This window comes from Suricata suricatta, chromosome 1 (assembly GCF_006229205.1).
Source record: "Suricata suricatta isolate VVHF042 chromosome 1, meerkat_22Aug2017_6uvM2_HiC, whole genome shotgun sequence".
NCBI classification, from domain to species: Eukaryota; Metazoa; Chordata; class Mammalia; order Carnivora; family Herpestidae; genus Suricata; species Suricata suricatta.
The window spans coordinates 24048894-24073627 of NC_043700.1; the positions used below are offsets into that span (position 1 = coordinate 24048894).

The window sequence follows — 24734 nt, forward strand, 5'->3', positions numbered from 1 at the left end:
ATGGATACTCAAGAATGAGGGAACTATGCACTAGAAAACAGGGAAGAAGCCCACCAGTCAGTAGGCAAACACTGCTTAATCTGACCTTCATAATTTGTCCCCCATAACCATCAACAGCTTTTAGTTCTCCGAGTTTTGAGGCATGTGCATTCAGCTCCACTGTCTCTCAGAACAGTACAGGCTGTTAGTGAGACCAATAAATGGTTAATTCCACAGAGAGTTCCTGGTCACCCCCTAACTGCTTGCACTAGACGGCAACACTGGCCCAACCCCCAGTCTGCAGGATTAGGGGGTATCCAGCCCTTCTTCAGTGGAGGGGCCCTTGGTGGCCCACCTGGTTTTCTGAACCTTCCTCCAAGGGAGTAAACTGCTCCCCCTTAGGCAATGCCTTCCATACACTTAGTGAGACTGGAACCGTCTTTGTGGTTTATATTTTCTCTTGGGTAGTCCTGGATATGAGATCTTGCTACAGTTGTTTACCACTGTAAACCATTTACGTAAATGTAAAATGTAAAACATTTTCTGTTTTGCAACCCATCCCTCCCCCATGGCAATCCCTTTGGTCTTACATCAGCCACCGTACTGGCTACAGTAGCAATGGGCCAATTAGCCACAGGCGCAAGGATAGACACTCAAATCCCATCCCACGTCCCCAGGGCTGACTGTAAGACACAACCCTTCATACCAGAGGAAGATAATCCTGTGTCTGGGCCTCTAAAACACGGGGCAGAGGTATCACGTTTCATTCACAGTTCATGTAGAATTTCTTGCAGTTCTTCTAGAAAGGTCCAAAGTAGCAGAGGGGCGGAACAGCTCCCTTCATTAGGCCAGGTGATCTTAATGCTGGCATTTATCCAATCAGTCAGATTCGTTAAGTGCCTACAGATGTTCACCCGTGCCTACAGCATATACTCTCTTTTGAAAGTATATACTCTTTTTTTGAGCAATGACTGAGACCATTTTTGACATCTCGGACCCATTTAACACAACACCGTCTCCCCCAGGCTCCCCCAGTTGGGACACCCAAGCTGCCAGCCCTTCTAAGCCTGTGCAGCTCAGAAGCTCCACCAACTGCACCGACAACAGGAGCTCTCCCCGGCCCGGACAAGGGGCTCTCCCCCAGCAGGGACAACAGGCACGGCCCCTCGGGGACCACAGGCTCTATCCCTGGTCGGCCCCCTTACCCATGCTGGCTTCGTCCCCGGTACCCCGCCGACTAAGCCAAGTGTTAGACGGTGGAGGAGGGTCAGCAAATGTATCCTCCAGACTGAGAAAGCACTTGGAGACCCAAAAAGGAAGCAGTCTACTCCGAAGCGTCTACACAGTTATTCAGGGTAACTTACTATGAGGTAGATCCCCGGCGGAAGACGCAGGCGGAAGGCGGCCATACCCCACAGCTACGCTCCCCCAGCCCAGACCCGCCAGGCATTTATGCAGCCCGGGGCGTGGGGCTGAGGTCACGTGGGAGTTACGTAAAGTGACGCACGTGGCTCCTCTGTGAAAACACCAGGTGGCGCATGACATTGGAATGGATGGCCATGTAGCTTCTGGCTAGTCTTGGGCAGCAGCCTCCCGGGGTGGGTCGCACCCCTAGTGGGGGCGGCGGAGATCGCTGGGACAAGGCGTGGATCCCCTTCACCAGGCTGGGCCCCCTGGTCCGGGACGTGATCGGGCCCCAGGGGGAGATCTGTGTCTTCTCTCTGCCCATCAGGGAGTGTGAAATCACTGAGTGTTCCTGGGGGCATCCCTTAAGGACGGGGTTTTACAGATGCCTGTGTAAAAAGACACGTGGGTCCCACAGGGGACCAGGTTCAAGGCGTCTGTTGCGGTCGATTACAAAGGACACGTGGGTCTGGTTAAGTACTATGAGGAGGTAGCCACTGCCATCCGTGGGGCCATTTCTCTGGGCACGCCCTCCGTCGTCCTTGTGCAGGGGACCGGAGACTGTGGCTCTGTGCTGGCGTGTCTCCGCCCTGACCCCAGAGGCACTGACATCTTGTCGGTCCTGAGCGCGTGGCTGCAGGTGACGGCCGGCACTGCCGACTGCCAGGTTCAGCTGTGTGCGCGCTGCGGGCAACTATCCCAAGGCCACGTGTGATGCCACTTTCAAGACCTACTGTTACTCACCCCCAATCTCACCCCCGGGTTCACCAAGTCACCCTCTAATAAGGACCTCACTGAGCATCTCGTAAAGCCCCACACCGGCGTGTCTGTGCAGACGACCCAGCCACCGCCGAGCTTTATACAAGGAACATAAAGTGAATTAAAGCCTATTAAGAAAATAATAAAGACAGACAGGCAGAAAGGCCACCTGTGCTCTAGAGGCTTTCTGCTAGTTATCTAAAGTGATACCATGTGTGTGCTGGAGGGGAGGGCATGACAGAGCGCTGGAGCCGGAGTCAGCATTGTCAGCGTGTCTATAGTATATTTCTCATATTTTGCAGGGGCAAAATATGTGAAATATTTATTTCCTATCTCACAGGGGCATGCGGCGGCACACACACACACAAATGCTAAGAATGGCATCACAGAATAAATATTAGGCTTTTAAGATGATCACTTCAAAAGTCAACATACTTTCTGGCATTATTCGTTTGAAAATGAATTATTTGGGGGCTCCTGGGTGGGTCCGTGGGTTGAGCATCCAACTCTTGATTTCAGCTCAGGTCATGATCCCAGGCTCATGGGATTGAGCCCTGCATTAGGCTCTGTGCTCAGCATGGAGCCTGTTAAAATTCTCTCTCTTCCTCTCTCTCCACCCTCCCCTGCTTGCACATGCACCTGCGTGGGCACTCTCTCTCTAAAAAATAAATAAAAGTGAATTATTTTTTTCTCATACACATCTCACTTGAATGAGAAAGTTCTTTTTTTTTCATTTTCCCTCAAATGAAACAATGATTGTTTTTTAAAAATCTGAAAATGGTTATATGTAAAATTTGCATGTGTATCGTGAAGCGTCCTGTAATCAGGGACCCCCCCCCCCTTGGACAGGGCAAAGATCTTGTATACTCAGCACGTCACGTCACAGACATTTCTGGGGGTGTCTGGCCAGCTTGTAGATTTCCCCTTCTGTGGGAATTGTGTATGATTCTTAGAAACTACTTGGTTTTTTTTTTTTTTAATTTTTCAAAACGTTTGAGAGAGAGAGCAGGGAAGGAGCAGAGAGAGGAGACTGGGAATCTAAAGTGGACTCCGTGCTGTCAGCCCAGAGCATGAGGCAGGGCTGGAACTCATAAAGAGTGAGATCATGACCTGAATCAAAACCCAAGGGCTGGGTGCTTAACCGACTGAGCCACCCAGACACCCCAGAAACGACTTGCTTTTCTAGTGAGACACTTTTCCAAGTCCTGGTTATTCAGTTCTTCTTTCGGTTCCAGTGGAAACCACACCATCCTTACAATAATTCCTTAATCTGCTTCTCTTAGTTGCATTTGGCTTCTGTTGCTCATAACCACATGAACTTGAATGCAGCAAGGTGAGACAACAAATTATTTTAATAGCCTCAGAATTGCTCTTAGGGCTAGAACTATTTTTGCCTGAGAAAATACCTTGAAAAGTAGCTTAGAATTTGTGGTAAAATTTCTAAGACACGACTTGGCAGGAAAAAGCTAAACTGCTAAAGAAGGATCGAGCAGGAATTTGACATTGGAGGAGAGCAGCGCATTGTGTGTTTGTGGCAGCGGAGGACATAGGGACAGTGCGCGCTCTACTGATCCCCACAAGCTACGTCACTCAGCATAAACGGAAGGTGATCCAGAGGTGACCAAGAACCAGGGTCCTCGGCCCAAACCCCAAGAGAACTGGAGGGACTCAGAGAAATCACAGCACGCGGAGTAGCTTTATGCCACTTTTACTTTGATTTCAAAGGTTAGGCTACTTCTGACGCTGGAATGGCACCTACTAGGGAAATGCTCATTAACACATTTGCTGGTTTAAAACCATCAGTTCCTGGTCGCACCCTGATATCATCTCAAATTTGTTTTCCCTGAATGTGCTCCTTCAGTTTAACCCTCAGAAAGGATCTCATTTATCCATCTAATTGGCCAAACCAAATACAATCATTCAGCACATGTTTACTAAGCATCTTCTAGGCGCTGAATTTACGAGTTGGCTGTCACCTGGGTTCATGGATCTTAAAATCGAGCTGGAGGCAGAGAATATTTATTGCAACAATAAACAAGTAATTTAAAATTGTGACCAGTGCCGTAAAAGAAGCAAATAGGATGTGAAGAAGGACAGGGCTGAGTGACCTATTTTAGATAAAGTGGTCAAGGAAGAGCATTTTTGATGAGCATGAGAAGCAGCGAGGCACGGAAGGAGGGTTACGGGAGAAAAGAGAGCAGGAGTGAAGGCTCCCAGTGGGAAAGATCGGTCATGTGCGAAAGGCAGGAGCTGTCTTGCAGAGGGCTGCAGGTTCCCTGGGTCAGAGGAGAGACTGCTCCGGTAAGCACCTCTTTGCTTCCAGAAGCTGCATGTGAAGACCGACTGCACTGCATTGTAGCTACATCTCATAGGCCATGCGGGGGCTAAACAGGAGCATAATCACAGTGAGGCAGGGCGGCTACCACGGGATCCTTTGTGTCCTCTGGAAAAAGGAGAGATTACCCGGAGACAAAACCAAAGTGCTACAAAGCAGAAGTTAAAGGGAGCCTCTGGGGATGGCCAGAACTCACTGAGGGTACAGCAATCCCACAACCGTTAGCTTGCGGAACAGTAATGACACTGACATTCTCAAACTGCTAAAAGGAACCCCTATTCTTCATGCGGGAATGTTATCACCACGTCCTCAGTGCTTTAGTGAAACTTCTATTACCTGATAATGGTTGTGGCAAAAGACTCTTAGATGAAAATCCAGCAATCTGGGTCTTCTCCAAAGTCTGTGATGTCGGGCAAATCTTCACTTTTGAGGGGCCTCATTTCCCCCCTCTCTACAATTAAGGAGTCAGAATAAGTTTTTTCTGGCATTTCCTCCAGCGCTAAATTCAGTGATGCTAAGGGAAAAACCCAGCCATGTAGTAAGTAACTGGGGAAGATGGGAGTGAGCTGAGCTTGATGTGAGTTTTAACACTTAGTAGTTGTTGGACTCTCAGGAAAAAATTCTTAGCCTTTTTAATTGAAGTTTTCTCATTTCTAAAATAGAATCATAAAAATAATCCAAAACTGAATTACATCTGGTAGAGGTCAAATGAAATGGCAGACGGGAAAACTTAAATGTCCAAGCTCAGCATTTATGTGAGTTTTATTACTAGAATTATAACGATAAAAATAAACAATACCAAACAACATTTGCTGCTCATCTTAAAGCCTGCGAATAAGTGGTCTCTTAATCTCACAACAACCTTATGGGATAGTACAATTACTGTCACCCTTTCCTGGAGGAAGACACTGAGGCAGAGGAGGTTAAGTGACACACAACGGACAATGCAGCCCCACCAGTGGCGGTGGTAGAAGGTGGTTGTGTTCTGGGCCACGGCTGGGCTTCTCGATGAGTTCTAGTCTGCACGATCCGATGTGAAGGGACATCATAGGTCTAATGTGGCCACAAAGGATGGTTAGTTCTACTCCTAAAGCTTCTTCAGTCCTACCCTAAATAAAAAACCTATATATTTTGTTTTATCCCAAATTATTCACATATTCACAAATTATTCATGTGTTTGCAAATTCTCTAATTACCCCCAAATTATTCATGCATTCACAATCTTGTAGCAAAATATTTTAGTTTAAAATTTTTTTCCGAAGGGGCACCTGGGTAGCCCAGTTGGTTAAGCATCTGACTCTTGGTTTCAGCTCAGATCATGATCCCATGGTTCGTGAGTTCAAGCCCCACATAGGGCTCTGCACTGACAGCATGGAGTCTGCTTGGGATTCTCTCTCTCCCTCTCTCTCTTACCTCCCTACTTGTGCTATCTCTCACAAAATAAATAAACTTAAACAAAAATTTTTAAATAAAATTTTTCCTAAAAGTTATACAATAAAAGAATCAGGATGATCACCAAACCGAATACCTATTTGTAGAGAAATTCTGGAAAGGAAATGTAGCAAGTTTAAGCATGCAGTTTGAAAATCTCAGAAACCGAAAGTAAACACGCAAACAAGAAACAGCAAAACAGCATTTTTACACAACCGTAATCCCTGTGAGGACATCTCATTTCCCCACCTCCTGCAAGCACTTAGGAAAAATGTCTGTGTCTCAATCCAATTCAGGCTTCCTGCACAAAGGCTGCACTAATGACAGGCATGTTTCTGTGGCAGAATTTCAAAAGCAGCAGGCAACAATTTAATTAGCTCTACGTCAATAAATCTCCATGAACTCTAGCAAGTCAGAAGACCATAAGCCTCGCTAAACAATTATCAGCAAAAGATTATTCATGTAGAACCATGAAGCGTAACATTTGGCAATACCCCACATGAAATATTTATAATTTTCTGAGAATGACTAATGATGAAGAGTGGCATTAAAATGCATCAGAATTAATTCTACCATACTCAAAGATTTTGAAAAAACTCACACAAAAGGATATAAAACACGGGAAAACCCCAAATGATAAATGGTCAGAGGATAGACAATTCACAAAATAATTTGACGGGTGCTCTGAAAAGTTCTTCTCAAAAAAAAGTGACTGCAAGAATATTTTATGTAGGGAAATGTAATCCTGGTGGGAGTGGGTTGCAGTGTTACTCGTATACATATTGTATATATCATATAATTGTATGTATCCCCATATAATTCCCTCACTTCAATAATCCCTTAACTTTAAGCAACCCTTGGAATCTGCCCCAAATCTCATTCATGGATGCTGAGCACTGCTTTGGATTAAGAGGTGATTTTCAGTTTCGCTGGAAGTATTCTGACTTGAGAATTTGTGAGAGTTTTCCTCAAAGGATCTAATGAGAAAAGCCAGAGGATTCTCATGTACCAGGCACCCACCGTCACCTCCTTCAAGGTACACGCAACCCCCCCAACACCTACCATGAGCAGGGCAATTCACATCCAGCAAATGTTCTCTGGTTCTGTAGGGCTGACCCCTGGACTCCCTACAGAAAGAAGAATGTAAGATTTCCCCCTACAAAGCCGTAACAGTAACTTCAATTTTCAAGAGCGGTAGGCTAGTGGAATGTTATTTTTCCTGCATTTTTATAGGATTGCTCTTACTAGCTGATCTTTTTAAGGTTTTCATTGTCTAGTCCTGCTGACCTTGCTAATCAGCACAGGTTAGGTTTGGCTGTGAGTGATGGAAAACTGAGAATAACATTTTCTTAAATAAAATAGAAGTAGGAATCCAAGTAGATGGTAAAGGGCCACTATGATGGTCACAGTGACCCAGATTCCCTCCGTCTGCTTGCTCTGTGGGTGCTGCCCTCACCTCGGCATCCAGGATGGTACGACTCACATCCCAGGTAGCAGGATGGAGGGAAGGATAAGGAAGAGAAAAAGGGTATGCACACACACTCCCTTTAGAGGAAGGGTCTTAGTTATGGTTCTAGGACATATCCACAAAATCCCCTGACACTCCCATCAAGACCAGCAGAGAGGGGAGCCTGGGTGGTTTGATCAGTTAGGTCGGACTCATGATTTTGGCTCAGGTCAAAATCTCATAGTTTGTGAATTTAGCCCCTCATAGGGCTCTGTGCTGACAGTGCAGAGCCTGTTTGGGATTCTCTCTCTCTCTTTCTCTCTCTCTCTCTCTTTCTCTCTCTTCCTCCCTCTCCCTCTCTCTATTCCTTCCTTGCCTGTGTGTGCTCTCTTCTCTCTCTCTCTCTCTCAAAATAAATAAACTTAAAAAATATTTTTTTAAAAACTGGCATAGATACATCCGCTCTCCTTGAACCTGCCCAGGCCTTTAGAAAGTGGCAAAAGTCATGCTGTGTGATCCCCCCGGGTAGGAAGAAACAGACATGAAACTTTTGCCAGTTTCTCTTGGGACATTCATCCTTATGCTATCATGCACAACATCTGACTATGGTTAGGTCTCTATGGGAAAGGAAGAGAGAGGAGTGGATGGGAAGAGAGAGAGGGTCGGGGGAAGAGGGAGGGGGGAGGCTGGCAGGGAGGGAGCCGGAAGCTGGGCAAGGCAGGGATCTGATTATTCTGAGCTGTGAAAATCCTATCGCTGTGCCTCCACCCGAGAACAAACATTAGGGAACAAAAAGCAGTCTCCACCATGAGCTATGTGCAGCAGCACATCTACAAATGTTTAAAATTTCTTGCAATTTAGCAACACACCAATTTGGATTCCAGAAGATGTAGGATTGTCAGGCTTTACGGAGAACTATATAGATATTAAATGCTAACCACTTTTCCATTTACTTTGGGCAGAAATTACTCTTGAAATATTTCTTTTGTCCAGTTCTTTCCAGATGTTTTTTTTTCTGATGAAAAAGAATTTTTAAAACAAAGGTAATATATAAACCACATAAACCCCTCAAATGATAAAGAATAGTACAAAATGAAGAACTCTGTCCTCTGTACCAACATCCCCCTAAATTCTCAGTTCCCTTTTACTCAGAAGGAGCTACTGTTGGCAGTGTCCTGTGAATTCTCCAGAAATTACATTCAACGACCAGGTTATCTATCTATCTATCTATCTATCTATCTATCTATCTATCTATCTATCTATCATCTATTGACCCATCTATCTCAACAAATAAACAAGCCTGTACTAATGTACTATAAATACTCCCATAAATCTTCTAGTTCTTCCACATAAAAACGTATTTTGGAGATCCCGCCATGTGACATTGATATACAAAACTGGCATACATTTAAATGATAGAATTGCAGGGGCACCTGGGTGGCTCTGTTGGTAAAGTGTTGAACTTTGGCTCAGGTCATGATTTCATGGTTAGTAGGTTCAAGCCCCGCATTGGGCTCTGTGCTAACAGCTCAGAGCCTGGAGCCTGCTTCGGATTCTGTGTCTCCCTCTCTCTGCTCCTTCCCTGCTCATGCTCTGTCTCCGTCTTTGTCTCTCAAAAATAAACATTAAAACACATTTTAAATTCTCCCTTTCTCTCTGTGCCTCCCTGGCTCATGTTCTGTCTCTGTCTCTCAAAAATAAATAAACATTTAAAAATTTTTTAAATTACAGAATTTCATAAATTTTGCCACACATGTGCACCCATGAAGCTATCGCCACAATCAGGCTAGGGAATATATTCATCAGCTCCAAGTGTTTTCTCATGCTTTCCCGCCAGCTCTTCCCCACACACCAGGCAATTGCTGATCTGCTTGCTGTCAGTATAGATTAATTTGCAGTCTAGCATTTTAGGTAAATGGAATCACACGTGAAGTGTTCTTTGTGTGTGTGTCCAACTTCCTTTACTTGGCATGTTCATTTAGGGATTCAGCCATGTTGCTACTTGTATCAGTAGTTTGTTACAGCGTTTTGCGGAGTACTATTCTATTACATGGACCCACCATCGTCTAGTGCTTATCCATTCATCTGGTGACGAACGTTTGGCTTGTTTCCAATTTTTGCTTGTTACATAAAAAACTGAAATGTGCATTTGTATCCAAATCTTTGTCGGGACATATGCTTCCATTTCTCTTAGCTAAATAACAAGAAATAGAATGGCTAGATCATACAATAGAGGTGTATTTTCATCTTTTAAGAAACTGTCAAGGGGCACCTGGGTGGTTCAGTTGGTTAAGCAGCCGACTTTAGCTCAGGTCATGATCTCACAGTTTGCGAGTTCGAGCTCTGTATTGGGCGCTGCACTGACAGTGTGGAGTCTGCTTGGGATTCTCTCTCTCCCTCCCTCGATGCCCCTCTCCCACTTGTGTGTATGCTCACGCTCTGGCTCTCTCTCTCTCAAAATAAATAAAAACTTAAAAAAAAAGTCAAAATGTGTTTCCAAATTGAGTGTATCATTTACCTTCCTACCAGTAGTGAATGAGAGTTCCATACCTCTATATCCTCATCGACTTCCAAACTTCTACGTGTTGGACGTTCTGATAAGGGTGTGCATAAACTCACTGGAGCTTTATTTTGCATTTTCCTAATGACTGATTATACTGAGTACCATTTCATGTGTATATCTGCCATTCGTATTTCTTCTTTGGTCCACTCAACTCTTTTGCCCAATTTTAAATTGGGTATTTTTCTTATAATTGTGCTTTTGAGATTCTTCACATATTCTGGATGCTATGGTTTATCTTTTCATTACCTTAGCTTTCTTCAAGAGTAGAAATCATTTTTGGTGGTATGCATTTTATCAACTTTTCATTTATTCGTTGTTTATCTCAAAAAATTCTTGCCTAACCCATGGTCACAAATATTTTCTCTCCTGATTTTTCTTCTAGGAGTTTTACAGTTATCATTTTATATTACATGATATTTAGGTTTATCATCAATTTTGAGTTTATTTTTCTTTCATATGGATATACACTTTTCTAGCACCTTTGGTTAAAAAGACTATTCTTTCTCCACTGAATTGCCCTTTCCATTTGAAAATTTGAAAAAAAATGAATGACCATATGTGTGTGGATCTATTTATAGATTCTATTCTTTTCCATTGATCAGTTTATTTATTGTTATGTACTGTACTGCATTGATTGCTCTAGCTTTATAATATGCCTTGAAGTCAAATAGTGTAAGTCATCCAACTTTGTTCCTTTTCAGAATTTTTTTAAATTCTTCTAGATATTTTGTATTTCCTTATAAAGTATATAAGCAGCTTAGTGATTTCTACAAAAAAAGTCCACTGGGACTGCATTGAATCTATGGAGCAATTTTGGGATAATTGACATCCTGAACTATTATTATATATCTACCACTATCCTCATAGACAAGACGATTGAGTCTTCTGACCCATGAACATGGTATATATCTCCATTTATCTAGATGTTTACTTTCTCTTAAAAATATTTTGATGTGTTCAGTTAACTGATCTACTGGTCTTCTCAAGGATGAATCCCAAAATGTTTCATATTTTTGTTAGTATTGTAAGTGGTATTTAAAATTTTTTCATAAATAAAAAATTTTAAAAAATTTCCATCTCCAATCGTTTGTGGCTGGTGTGTGGGGATGTAACTGATTTCTGTATATTGACCTTATATCCTGCAACTTTGCTGAATGCACATATTAGTTGTAAACACAGTTTTTGGTGGATTTCCTAGGATTTTCAACACAAATGTTATTAGTGAATTGACAGATAATTTCACTTCTTCCTTTCAAATCTGAATACCTTTTATTTCTCTTTTTCCCTTCTTGCATCGGCTAGAACCTCCCGTACAGCTGAACACACATGGTTAAACATACTTCCTGCTTTATCCTTTACCCTAGAGTGAGAGGCTCGATGTAGGCTTCTCATGCATACACTGTACCTGGTTGATGACGTGCCCTTCTCTTCTGAGTTTCATGGAACATTTACCGTGGACGGATGGATGAATTTCTCAGTGCTTCTTTCCATCTGCTGAGATGACCATATTGTTTCCTCTTAGATTGTTGATATATTTACTTACATTGATGAATTTTAAAATATTAAACCAAGTTTGAGTTCCTGGGCAAAACTCAAGGTCTCTGGTCCCTCTAAATGGCCCCAGGGTGTAGGCCTTGGCACTCTCTCCAGGAACTGAATTCCTACCTCCCGGAAGCCCCCCTTGCGCTCTCCTTACCAACTCTGAATCTCAGTTCCTGATTTTCTCCTGGTCTTCTTCATGGACAATGTGCCTTAGAATCACCTTCCCGGCTTTTAGCTCAGCTTACCTTCCAATATTTGTGTTCTGGCTGTGCACGTTAGAATTTGGGCCAGAAGCACCCACCTCAGGCTTGTGGGACCAGCTGGGTTGTCCCTCCATCCCCAGCCTCTCAGGAGACTGGCATACCATTTCAGAAATTGTTTTGGAAGTGACAAATGGGATCTTTATTCACCTGTAGAGTAATTGTGTTAGATCTCCCATTTATAACACAGAAAACCACAAATAAAAATAAAATATATAGTCAAGTACATATATGAGTTTGCATACAAATATGTACATTAATATAATAAAAAGTATATAATAATTATATAAGTTAAGCATAAAATAAATTAATGTAACAAGCACATTACTCAGAAACACTAAATACCAAAAATGCAGTCTATAGTAGAAGAGAAAGGAATTTGCTTTATGTCTGTGATTTCCTTTTTTTAAATAATGTATGACCATATGGCAGAATAAAACAGATATCTAATATGGTTCAATATTCCAAGTTCCAGGCTATTTGATATGATTTTTGCACCTGTGTGTGCAACTGAGGAAGTAGGTCGCTGAATGTAGAAAAATTGTTTCAAATCTCAAAAGAGATTATCACATAAAGCAAAGAGGCTAAGCCAGATAGAGGAAATTACCCGTATGAAATGGTCACACAAGGAGAAAGTTAGGAATTAGCCGCACAACCAATTTTTTCTGAATACAAAGACTAATCACTATGGACTGTTACCCACATCGCAAACACTGTGTTCAAAAAGTCTGTTTCCAATCGGTTCTTCTGGACCTCAGGACACAGTTTTCCATGGAAACAATGTTTTAAGAATTTGCAGGCTGGGCTTTGAGACTAGTCTTTCCTTTATCTACTATGTAGTTAAAATGCTAGCTATTAAAGCAGTAAGAAAAATACCATTGTGTTACCAGGAATTTTTAAATATGAAAATGAAGAAAGTATTGAGTAATTTTTTTAAGTGTAAACACTGTTGGCAATTGAAAAGGAGTCATTTTTCCCTTCATGAGGCTGAAGAGATGGATAAAGACTAAGCTGATTCTGAAGGACATTTCTGGGTTTTAAGGATTAACAGCAGGGGCTCCTGGGTGGCTCAGTCGATTAAGCATCTGACTTCGGCTCAGGTCATGATCTCACGGTTCATGGGTTGGAGCCCCATGTTGGGCTCTGTGCTGACAGCTCAGAGCCTGGAGCCCGCTTCAGATTCTGTGTCTCCCTCTTTCTCTGCCCCTCCCCAGCTTGTGCTCTGTCTCTCTCTCAAAAATAAATAAACGTTAGAAAAAAGAGATCAGTGGCACTATTTATTGTCACATAACTACTTGTGAAAATACATGGATTTTTTAAAACCACAGTTGCTATTTTTTCACTCTTCATCTATAAGGCTTTTTCCCTGCTTACTTTAGAAAGGTAGTGGGGAAAGGGTGGCAATAGATACTCTCTTGTCTGACGGGAGAATAAATCAAGGCAAGAAGAACAGGGAGAGAAAGGAGCATCTTACAAAGAGAACTGGCAGAGTTGAGGCAGGAAAGAAAAGGGGATGTGATCTGAAGGGAGGAGGAAGAAGAGAAGAGGAGGAAGGAAGGGTGTGACTGAACGGGTCTCCATGGACGTTGCAGAGGCAAGGAACACGGTGGCACCTGCGGCCCGGGTTGGGGCAGTGCAGGGCCTTCGGAGAGGGACCCCAGTGGGCGTGCAAAGATCCCATGCTTATAATCTGAAAACACCTAGTGCTAGAGTTTTTAAAAACTCTTTCCATCAAACAAAAATCACATATAATTTTACTTGTTTTCAAGGACCAAAGGTGAGCAAGGAAACAGACAAACCTTCAAAAGATCAAGCACTTAATGAATCTCAGATAAGTATCTATGCAGATTTTAGGGGCTCTACTGTTAGCTCTGAGTTTCAAGTGCGTTGATATTAAGGTGCTCTCTGAACTAGGACTCACTCTGCAAACCATGGATTGAGGACAAGCGAAAGGGCACTAGTGAGAATACTTTTAGCAAGCGTTTCTTTCACACCCACCAAGCTAAGGCCCCCGGTGGGTCTTCCAGACAGAGTCCCGCCCTCAAGGAGCTCATGGCACATGTGAGCACGCAGGCACATAAACTCTTAGTTGCCATGCAGAGTGATAAGCGGCATTTAAAAGAGATAATGCACACAGTGCTGTGGCGGACCTCGGGAGGGCAGACGGATTGACAAAGCAAAAGATTCCAGGAAACCTCCTCTAAGATCATTGAACCTCTGACTTGGCCCAGAAGGAGCTCCTCTTAGCCGTCTGCTGGAGGTCATTATGTTTGCAGCTGCTGTCTCTTGCATTTTCTTCCTCCCTCCCCCGAGTCTCAGCAAGTGACAGGGGAAGGGGAGAAATATGTTTCATCGGTGGAGCCATTTTACATCACAGGACGCTACATCTGCTGATGCAGATAGAACATCCTCAGTAAAAAATAGCTTCAGCTAAAAATATCAAATCAGCCACTGTGACCCCAAAGCAATGCTGGATCCATACTCATTTCACAGGCTGAGGCCACGCACAGCATAAAGAACCCACAGCCTCCATTTGTGAACACCAGCGCTTTCCTTCCACAAAACCGGACCCGATAATCATGTGCTGCTTAGAATTAATATTGTCAGCTGAGGTTAAACAAAAATCACTCTTTAGTGATTCTTAGCCCAGAGGCTATAAAGTAAGGCCATTGATTTGTGTTTAACACCTAAGCATCCACAATTAAAATGAATGAGATTCCATTTGAATTTGTGAAGATAAATGAATGAAGTTCTCTCTTTGGGGAAGAGGCATAACGTGCAGTTTAGGGGATAAAATGGGGAAGACAATAAAAACAGCTCTATTGGTTATGTTAAAGCCAGAAGAGAAACAACAGGCTGATTAAGGTGCTGGTCCCTGCTGCCTGGAAGTCGACCTTCTTGGTAAAGAGGCTGAGAAGCGAGGCAGAGTTGCTTACATCTCAAAGAGATTTAAAAAAAAGAGGCACCTACTCCCTTAGATGGCTCTAAGATATTTGCTTAGATAGAACTAAGCAAATGAGGGAAGAAAATCAGATCGGGCCCATCACCGTCATCCGCCATGGAAATGGTCATTTCAGGAAGAAGGCACCTGACCAGGAACTCTATTCCTGAAGCCTCCTCCTTTTTCAGACATTTTGGAACTATTAATTGAGCACCTAGCATGTCCTGGGATGTTTTCCTCTGCTTCTGGGCAAAACCCCTGAACTTGAGTTCCTCTCCGTGTACTTCTAGGTTAATTAGAATTTTCTAGGTGTGGCACGTTCACAATCACATATCGAAATGGTGGATAGTGAGGCTATAAATTCAGCCGCAATCACAGTTTGTTTTTGTTAGAATTCATTTATTGATCCCACGGATGGGATGGCCCTTCTAACAGGTGAAAGGGATGCTTTAAACATCAAAATAATTTACTAATAAAAGTATTTTATCAACTGTGTCTTTTGGAGTTCCATCACTGAACTCATTTGAAAAGCACTGATCTTTGGTGTCCCACTCCCGAGAGGAAGCCCTCCCAGCAGCCCATGGCCGTCCGTGGTCATCTGTCCTGTCTCTCGGGTGACGAGGGACCCTGCCCCATTTTCAGTTCTAGTAGAAATTTTTTCTTCTTACCTTTGTTCCCTCACCTTTGGATTTTCGCCAATCTTCCCATGACATTTCATGAAGGCATCTGTTTTTGTTTCTGTTTCCACACTTGTTATTGCAGAAATGCGAAGCGAACGACCCCAAAACTTCCAGGCTTAAAACAAAAGCAGTTTCTTATAATTTCATGATTCTGCGGGCTGCCTGGTGGTTTTCCTGATGGTCGTGCCTGGAGTTGTTCGTGTGTCTGCATTCTGTTGGCTGATGGGCCGGGGGCACCAGTCAGGTGTCTTGGCTCTCCTCACGATGGTCTGTCCACACTGCTGGCTCCAGCTGCTTTACGGCACGTTGATCTCATGTAGTTGGGCTTTTTACATGGCAGCTGGCTCCTGAGAGAGCACAAGCAAGCTGAAGCTGCCAGTCTTTCAAATCCTGGTCTCAGAAGACCCAGAATGTGATTTCTGTTGCATCTGGCACGGATGGAACTGAAAACAAGTGAAATAAATTGCAAGGTCAGACCAGATTCAAGGCGAGAAGAAATAGATTCCACTTGAGTGGGAGAAGCAGCGAGTGTAGGCATCCAAGGAGAGATGGTTGGTGGCCATATATGTATACAAACAACCAGGTCATAAAAAGCTGTTAATAAGCATCCCCCTCCCTGCCCTGCACCATGTAGGTTCCAATGGCTAGGAGAAGGTTATGGCTATGGTCCTCCAAAGTGCTGTCATCCCATGGGCGAACATACTATTCTTCTAAGATCTCCAGGCTCTGAGCAGTCAGCACAGAGCCCAATGTGGGGCTTGAACCCATGAAGCATGGGATCATGACCTGAGCTGAAGTCAGACACTTAGCCAACTGACCACCCAGGCGCCCCTCTTCTAAGATGTTTACAATCAGATAGGGTCTTTTCATTGTTGCTAATGTAAGGGAGGCAAAACTTAACCTCTACCCTTTTGGGGTCTCAGCTGGTCCTGAGAATTAAACAGACATAAGACAGATTAACGGGAGAAAAGTGTGTGCATTTATTTTTACATGTACATGGAAGTCTCCACACACACACAAAAAATATTCAAAGAAGTGACAAAATGTAAATTATTTTCTACCAAGCTGAACAAAGACAGGCAATTAGGAAAAAGTAACTAAGTCGCTCGGGAAGACAAAGGAACACAGAATCATTTAACACGATCTGTGTGTACAGAATCTTCTTGGCCTCCATGCCTCCTCTCTGGCAGTAAGACTGTTTCTTTCCCCCTGATACAGAGAGAGCATTTTTCACAGGGCAGTTTTAATCTCTTGATTCCAGGAAGAAAAGGGGAGGTCAGGGCCACCTTTCTTGCTCCTACTGCTTCTCAAGTGCCTTCAGCTCCAAATAATCCTCATGCCAAAGCAGCATATGTTGGGGTGGCATCTTCTGCTCCCCTTCAGTAGTAGAACCTCCACTGGACACCTATCTCCAAGTCAGAGCAGTTTCAGCTGTGAGGAAAATCTGCTGGGCACACAGCCCGTCTCCGGGATGGCTGGCACACGCCTTGGAGTTACCCTGGAATCAATTTGTTTAGGTGGGTTGGTCCCCCAGAAGAGGCGGGAAAGAAAGGGAGTTGAATTCAGCTCTGGTTCCACTTACTGAGCCCTGTGGCCTCGTGTGGGATGGAAGCTTCCTGCAGAAATGCACCGCTGCTCCGTCGGCATCGGACAAGGCACGACCCACCTACACAGTGTGCCTGTCCAAAGACGCCTGGGCGTCTGTGGCTGGTCATCAGGGCTTGTGAGTCTGCCACGGTGGCCTGCTCCTCTTACCACCCTGAAATGCCGAATGACCTGCTGGCCTTTGTTTCTTACACCTGCCAAGCGCTGCCCTCCTTTTTTTTTAAGTTCAGTGTGGTAGTGATTCTTCCTAATCTTTTGGTAAATGTTATTAACTAATTAGAGCAGTTCTTTCTACACATTTTCTTTTGTGATCCTGAATTGTTGTTCCTATGGGCCCGTGAGTGATGTCTTCTGCGAATGATTTTCTTCCAAGTTTCCTATTGTTTCTAATTCAATTCTGCATTAAACAAATTTTTTAAATGTTTTATTCATTTTTGAGAGAGAGACAGAGCACAAGCGGGGAAGAGGCAGAGACAGAAGGAGACACAGAGTCTGAAACAGGCTCCAGGCCCCAAGCTGTCAGCACAGAGCTTGATGCGGGGATCAAACCCACGAACTGGGAGAAGATGACCTGAGCTGAAGTTGGAAACTCAACCAACTGAGCCACCCGGGTGCCCCTATTTCTATTCTGCATTTATTGGAGATAATGGAATAAAGAACCTTCATAGAAGTATCTACATACTAAATGTAAATACAATAAACACACATTAGACTAATGGCTAATGTCAGGGACAAAACTGTTCAGACTAAAATAAGGATAGATAAGTGCTACTGCCCTCTACTGGTCATGACCGGAGTTCATGTTTTTGTTCTAAAATCAGTTTTGCTCCTATTTGTGACTGCTTGCAAGTTACAGGTTTGTAAGCATCAGAATTTCCTCAAGGTAACTACAAGGAACAGTCAGTCTTTAGGAGACACCTTGAAGTATGATTCACTGTTTTATAAACGCTAATTGTCTGCTTTTGGAGTGCTTAAGTACGCATTCTTGCAGTCAATTTTTCAAGTAAAATAATTTTTCAAGTTAAAAGTTATTTGCAAAAACAACTCATAAAATGAGTTGAATGTGTCCTGAAAACCTTAGTTAACACACTGAAACCATCCTAGTCAAATGATAATCTATCCTTTTTTTTTTTTTTGAGAAAAGAGAATCTATAGCATTTACAGCAAATAATTTTTGTATTAACCGTCCATGCAAAGACACTTTCCCTGATTATATTTGCTCCTTTTGATGCTGCCAGCTAAGCTCATTCTCTCTCCTCGTTGTGAGATACGCCAGCCTGTATTCATGCTGAAGGAGCCTCTCCACAAATTTCTGGACTAACAATGATGGCTGTGAGTGCATCTCCCACGGGAGACATTGCCTTTTCTTCCTTTGGGCCCCAGTGAGCCCGGAACTTATTTCAGCCATACTGCCTAAGTCCCCTTAGAAAACATCCTGCCCACCTCCTCCTGTTCACCGAGAGGCTTCACCAAGGTCTGTCTCTGAGTCACCGCAGCCCTGACCTGAGTGCCTTAATACGCGCCTAAGAAATCGTCACTGGAGAAAATAAGCGTCCCTAACTATTCCTCAGAGTTTGGCGTCCTACCCCTTGGACCTCAGTGTTCTGGCTCTGTTTCAGGTATTTTCTGGGCTTTCCAGCAGCACCTGAGAAGTGGAGGTAGTCAGTTAGTGCAATTTGGTGATGACTGCTATTTTTAATTTGATCAATGTTGCTTCATAAACGAGGGTGGCCAGTGGCTCCTCTTTTTAACTGTACTTCCACTGACATGGCATATTTAAAGGCTTGTATGAGAAATAGCATCTCCTACGTTAGGAGCAATAAACCAGTGAGATAGCCAGGTTGGGGCACAGCGGGCCAGGACTGTTCTCTTTGTCACTTCCTGCAATGCAGCTTCAGAGGTCCCCCCACAAGTGGGCTCCAGTTCCTTGCTTTCTGAGGGAACAGTCTGATGGGATGACCTCTCAGCTTACCGCCAGGTCTTGTGGTCTCCGATTCTACCGAGGTTTTACCGTATGGAAGAGGTTGACGTGAATCTCGCTCCGTCTTCAGACTCCCAGTCCAAGCATCTTCCACTGCACCGATTAGTTTCTCCTCTTATGTGCTTTATACAGTCTATACAATCAGAAACAACTTCACTTTGAAAGCTTGGTACTAGCGTGCTAATTTAAAAGTATGTGCTACTAGGAATCCATTTCTCTTTCTCTTGATGCTTGACAGCCATTCTTATTAGCGAGCGTTCCTTTTTCCATCTTAATTTTCTCCTCTCTCTGCAGTACTCTGCTTTTCCTCTGGTTAATTGAATTCTGCTTCTATCTTTCCAAAGCACTAAATTTCCCATGAATCGAAAGCTTCTGAATATTTTCCACAAACGTCATGACTATTTCACTATGTTCCGTGATCTGATTCACTGGGGGAAATATAATACGATTACAGAGTAAGTGAAATGAACCTCCCTGAAATGGTTTCCTCATGTTACTCCCCCATGAAAAGCCTGCATTCCATCTTTCCCCAAACTCTTCTTCATATGTTTGAACTCAGCTGTGCTAAGGCCCAGGGGTCAAGAAGAGAAGTCTTCATTTAGGAGCTGCTGGTCGTTGAGAAAGGCCGTGACGAGAGTGAAACGGGAAATTATGGCAGTAACCAGATGAAGCTTTCACATCAAGGCTTGCATCAAAATTGAAGTGAGGTACCTGTATGAGGTCAACGTGAGGGTGTCTGGGAGGCAGTCATTTTGAGGGTAAGGAATTCTACAGAGAGATCTTGGCAAGAATGATGAACATAAGGATGGTAACTGCTGCCGTGGGATCTTGTTGGAAGGCTAGGGAAAAATAAGGATTCAGGACAGAACCCTAAAGAACTCAGATTTTTGTGGGATGAACAGAGTATGAGAAGCTCACAATAGAAACCTGAGTAGGAGAGTATGAGGAGAAAACTGTATTGAACATCCATTCGTTCCCTCAATAAAACGTACAATGCACTATTTTGGGACCTGGGTAAGAGATAAGAGAAGGATAAGAGAAACATGCTTATTTATCTCAAGTTTGAATCTAGAGGAGAGATGGACATTAAACACATAATTGTCCATTTACTTAATTACTCTCTGGATAAGTACTTTTAAATGGACATGGAGTTGCTTGAGAGAAGATGGCAGGGCACCTGGGCCCATTCCAGGGGATTCGGGAAGGTCTTCTTGAATAAGTGAAGTTTGATCTGACCTCTGCAGGGTGAATGGGCATTAGGTAGCGGACAGTGAGGTCACCTCAGGCAGACAAAACTGTGTGTGGACAGGAGAATCAAGCAAAGGATGGAAAGACATGTAGGGTTGAAGGGCAGAGATTTGGAGGGAGAGTGCCTTGAGAAAAGCCTGGTGACTTAGGTAGAGCACATGGGCTGGAGACTCTTCTCTTTATCCTATAGGAATGGGATGCCTTTCTCCAGACCCCCTTTCAGGTCTCCAATAACTTTCTTTTATTTTCATTTTATTTTATTATTTTTTAAGTTTATTTATTTATTTTTGAGAGAAAGGAAAAGCACATGAGCAGGGGAGGGGCAGGGAGAGAGGGAGAGAGAGAATCCCGAGCAGGCTCCACACAGCCAGCACGGAGCCCGATGTGGGGCTCAATCTCATGAAATGGGAGATCATGACCTGAGCCGAAATCAAGAGTCAGACACCCAACCGACGGAGCCCCCCGGGTGCCCCTACAGCAACTTTATTTTAACAGAGAAACCAGACTGCAGTAAGTCTACCTGATTGGAGTAGATGATGGTTATCTTTCCAAAGAGTGAATCCTGAGCCCAGCTCGCAGCACACAAAGGTTGAAATGAAAGCCCAGATATCCTCTTTCGTGGTTCTTCCCAGCATCACTCAGTCAGGTGTCAGATGAGAGGCTTCACGGCCACGCCGAATGAAGTCAGGGGTCCACCTGGGCAGAGGCGATGTCCTAACAGGAGATAACGACTGAAAGGACGCTGAAATCCAGTGCAGTGACCTACTCTCTGCTGTTCTCTAATGAGGAAGGTGAGGGTGTGAGATGAGCAGTAGATCACACTCTTCATTCTTCAAATAGGTTTATCCTATAGGACGGGGTTGATGGTCAACCAAGCAGTAGAATAGGGTGAAAATCTAGGCTAGTTATAAGGTCTGAGTACCTAAGGAAAAGAAGAGCAATGATAAAGGAGAAGAGAGGAACATTAAAAATGCCTGAAAGTATTCAAAAGAAGAGCATTTTTTTTCTTAAATAAGAGGAAACAGCATCTTTTCCTTGCTGCAGACTTGCTGGTTTTCATGTAACATGCTTTCTGGAACAAGGTCTGTTGTCAAGCTTGCTCAGTCACGGAGGACACACACTCGTGTTAGAACAAGGTCTTCCCACAACGCCTCCTGTAGGGGATATTCTCATGTTGGATGCACAGAGGCACCCCCAACAACATAAGGGGTTCCAGGTAAAGCTTCTGAAATATTGCAATTACATGAATGACAGGTTTTGAGGGGAATTATGTCTTTCTTTTACAGGTACACTCTTGAAACAGCAAAACGATGAGCAGGAGTTTGGTTTTGAGCCACAGTTTCAGATACCAGCCACAGATGCCTCTGCCCTATCTCACTACATGCTCTTTTCTAAGAAACACATTCAATGGTTGTATTAAGTACTAAGGTGGGAAGAAATGACCTGCTCACCACCATCCACCCTCCTTCCTTCTTCTTCCATGTGAACCCACAGTAGCAGACGCTGTAAACTGGAAGGTGGGTTTTGTTCCCTCTTACCAGGGAAATTACTTGGTGACCAAGTGAATGGCGTGGACAAGGTAGTCAACGTTGCCCAAAGCAACCGCTGCCACAGAGATGCGACCATTCTTTGTCATGTAGATGGAGAATTCCTTGGTCAGCCTCTCCACCTGCTCAGGCTTTAGTCCTGTGAAACAAAACATGCCATCTGGTCAGTGATGTGCTACCGGTTGTGGGAGGAGCCCTGTTTCCTGTAATTGTAGACCAGCTGGGTCCGCAGGCTAATGATGCAGTCAGCCGTGCCTTTACTTCCTACAACCATTGTATCTACAGGTCAGGCTGGTCAGGGTGGTGGAGGCAGTCTGGGCCCTGGTGATTGGAGGGTTGGAATACATGGGACAGATCGAGATCTTCAACCATGACTCCATCCTTTTGGCTTCATCAGTATCTTTGCCGACCACAGTGAAGGCTCCTACATGCTCACCACATAAGCCTATGTTCTTGGCATAGGATTGGCAGAGACAAATATTAATGCCCTGTTTGATGAAGGAGCATACAGCCAGGCATCCTTGCTACCATGACGCAAAGCCTTGGTAGGCCATGTCAAAGAATGCAAAGAGATTGTTCTTCTTTGCCATTGAGGTTATTTCCTTCCACTGCTCAGGGTGAGGTCCATCCCATGGGATTGTGGGCACAGGCATGGAGGGAAGAACACTTTGCTGTGGCATTTTTGAAATGTCTTCCATAGCGCCTGTAAAGTCAGAGCCACACGTCTTGGGGTCATCGTATTGATAACCTTGTAGCTACAGGCCAGCACCCCTGAAGACGGATATGTGATTTCCCCAGGACGGGTTGCGCAGAACGACATTTGGAGTAAACTTAAAAAGTCTGTACCAGAATCTGGCTCCCATACTCAAGGCCCGTGGCTCCAGAAGTGATCTGCCTGGTAACGTAGCTACTTTTCTTTTCTTTCTTCTTTTTTATAATGGAGAGATTTTTTTAAATGTTTATTTATTTTTGAGAGACAGAGCATGAGTGAGGGAGGAGCAGAAAGAGAGGGAGACACAGAATCTGAGGCAGGCTCTAGGCTCTGAGCTGTCAGCACAGAGCCCAAAGTGGGGCTCAAACTCACGAACTGAGATCATGACCTGGGCTGAAGTCGGCCGCTTAACTGACTGAGCCACCCAGGTGCCCCTGCGGCTACTTTTCAACACTTGGTTGTTCTTACCCAGGGCTAGATCTACAGACACTGACGAAATTCAGCATGTGCTGTGATGGGCGGGTATTCTTTGCCCAAATTTTTTGCAGCAATCTTGGCCTCTGCCTTCTGGACACGAGGGAGTACATAAGACTCCATAATCATCTCAGTAAGCACCAACTCAGATTCATCTTTAAAAAATTATTTTAATGTTTTATTTTATTTTTGAGAGAGAGAGCATGAGCAGAGGAGAGGCAGAAAGAGAGGGAGACACAGAATCCAAAGCAGGCTCCATCCTCTGAGCTGTCAGCACAGAGCCTGATGTGAGCCTTGAACCCATGAACCATGAGATCATGACCTGAGCCAAAGTCAGATGCTTAACCAACTGAGCCCTGCAGGTGCCCCCCAGATTCATCTTTTTGCTCTTGGTATTTCTCTTAAGAGCTTCTGTGACTCCCAGCATGGGATCTAGGGCCCCCATCTTCACATGGGTCCATCATGAGCTGGCTCTGGCAGAAGCCAGGGCAGCAAGGCTGAGTGAAGATGGCAGTGACCCTGGACAGCATGTGGCTGGAGTGTGAGTGCAGCAGGGCCATGGTGGGGGTGAGAAGGCATTGGGTAGATGTAGGACAGAGTCAAGGGCCACAGGTGGATGTCTTAAGCGGGCGAATAATGCGATCAATAGTGACTTTAAAAGGCCAGTGTGACTGTGGGGTTTTCTTCCTGCAGGAGCTGTGTGTTATGCCTCAGTATGGACACCACTGGTTCCCCATCATGTGCTACAAGTATGTGCTGAATAAGTACCTGGTAATAATGAACAAGCTAAGAAACAGCGGGCCCCAAACTGGCCTGGGCACACATCATTCTTATACCTCCTCTTTGCCCCAACAGCCTTGACATTCTCTAAGCTCTCTTTTTTTTTCTTCAGCCAATATTGGTTGAAGGGAATTGCATTTGTAGAAATATCCTTAGTTTTATGTACTTTGCTAAAATAAACCCATTTCTTTATGCTTACCTTCTGCATAGAAGTCAAGTATAATCAGTGATCAATTACCTACCTTTATTGAACACGTATTTACTGAGCACCTACTAGGTTCCAGGCATTGGACTTGGCTTTAGAAGGAGCCAAAATCGCCACCACCTCACCGCCAACCAAAAAATATCACTTTGATACAAAGCAGCCATTGTGTTTTACCAAAAGTTCATCTGTAGTAGTTATTTTTGGGGCACTTTCCAAGTATGTTCCAATAAGAAATAAATTACAAATGACAGTTAAGTTTTCAGACCAGTCCAGAAAATGTTATGTAACTTCACTGTAGTAATAAAAGAATTAGTTCAGGTCCCTTCTATGTGTCTGTACCTGTGTCCATGTATGTGTGTGCACCCATGTGTGTGTGTGTGTGTGTGTGTGTGTGTGTGTGTGTCTGTCTGTCTTGATGATAAAGAGGTTGGATCATGCTTCTTTTATACATATAGATTTCTAGCTAAAATTTTGCAGTAGTTGAGGTTTATCTCTGGTTTCCTTTTATTTCCTTTCTACACTCCTTCACAGTGGTGTGTTCTCTCTAGACCCCCAGGCCTCCCAACTTCTCCTGCAGCCTAGCCTCAGACCCATTCCCCTGCCCACATGCAGGTCTGTATGGAGAACCACCTTATTCCCTAGAGATGTCCTGTCTGTTTGGACAGATACACTCATGTCACCTGGTGTGAGAACCAAATAAATGGCTGGGTGGGGGTGGGCTCAGAGGAAAGGAAGCACAGAGGACTGAGGAATGTATAATCTGCAGGGAAGACAGACATCAAACAATTACCTAATTATAATTGTGGTAAGTCCCAGAAGTTTAAGGTCCTATGAGAGCATA

At 44.0% G+C, this 24734-nt stretch overlaps 1 long non-coding RNA gene and 2 pseudogenes across 1 annotated transcript; 2 read left to right on the forward strand and 1 right to left on the reverse strand.

Moving 5' to 3' along the window:
- Positions 1-946: 946 nt before the first annotated feature.
- On the forward strand, positions 947-2257 carry LOC115300581 (annotated as a pseudogene).
- Positions 2258-15771: 13514 nt separating this feature from the next.
- LOC115287495 lies at positions 15772-23468 on the reverse strand (annotated as a pseudogene).
- On the forward strand, positions 21466-23679 carry LOC115287547. Its single transcript, XR_003906540.1, has 3 exons — positions 21466-21692; positions 22521-22620; positions 23602-23679. It is a non-coding gene; the product is annotated as an uncharacterized LOC115287547 (long non-coding RNA).
- The last annotated feature ends 1055 nt before the right edge of the window (positions 23680-24734 follow it).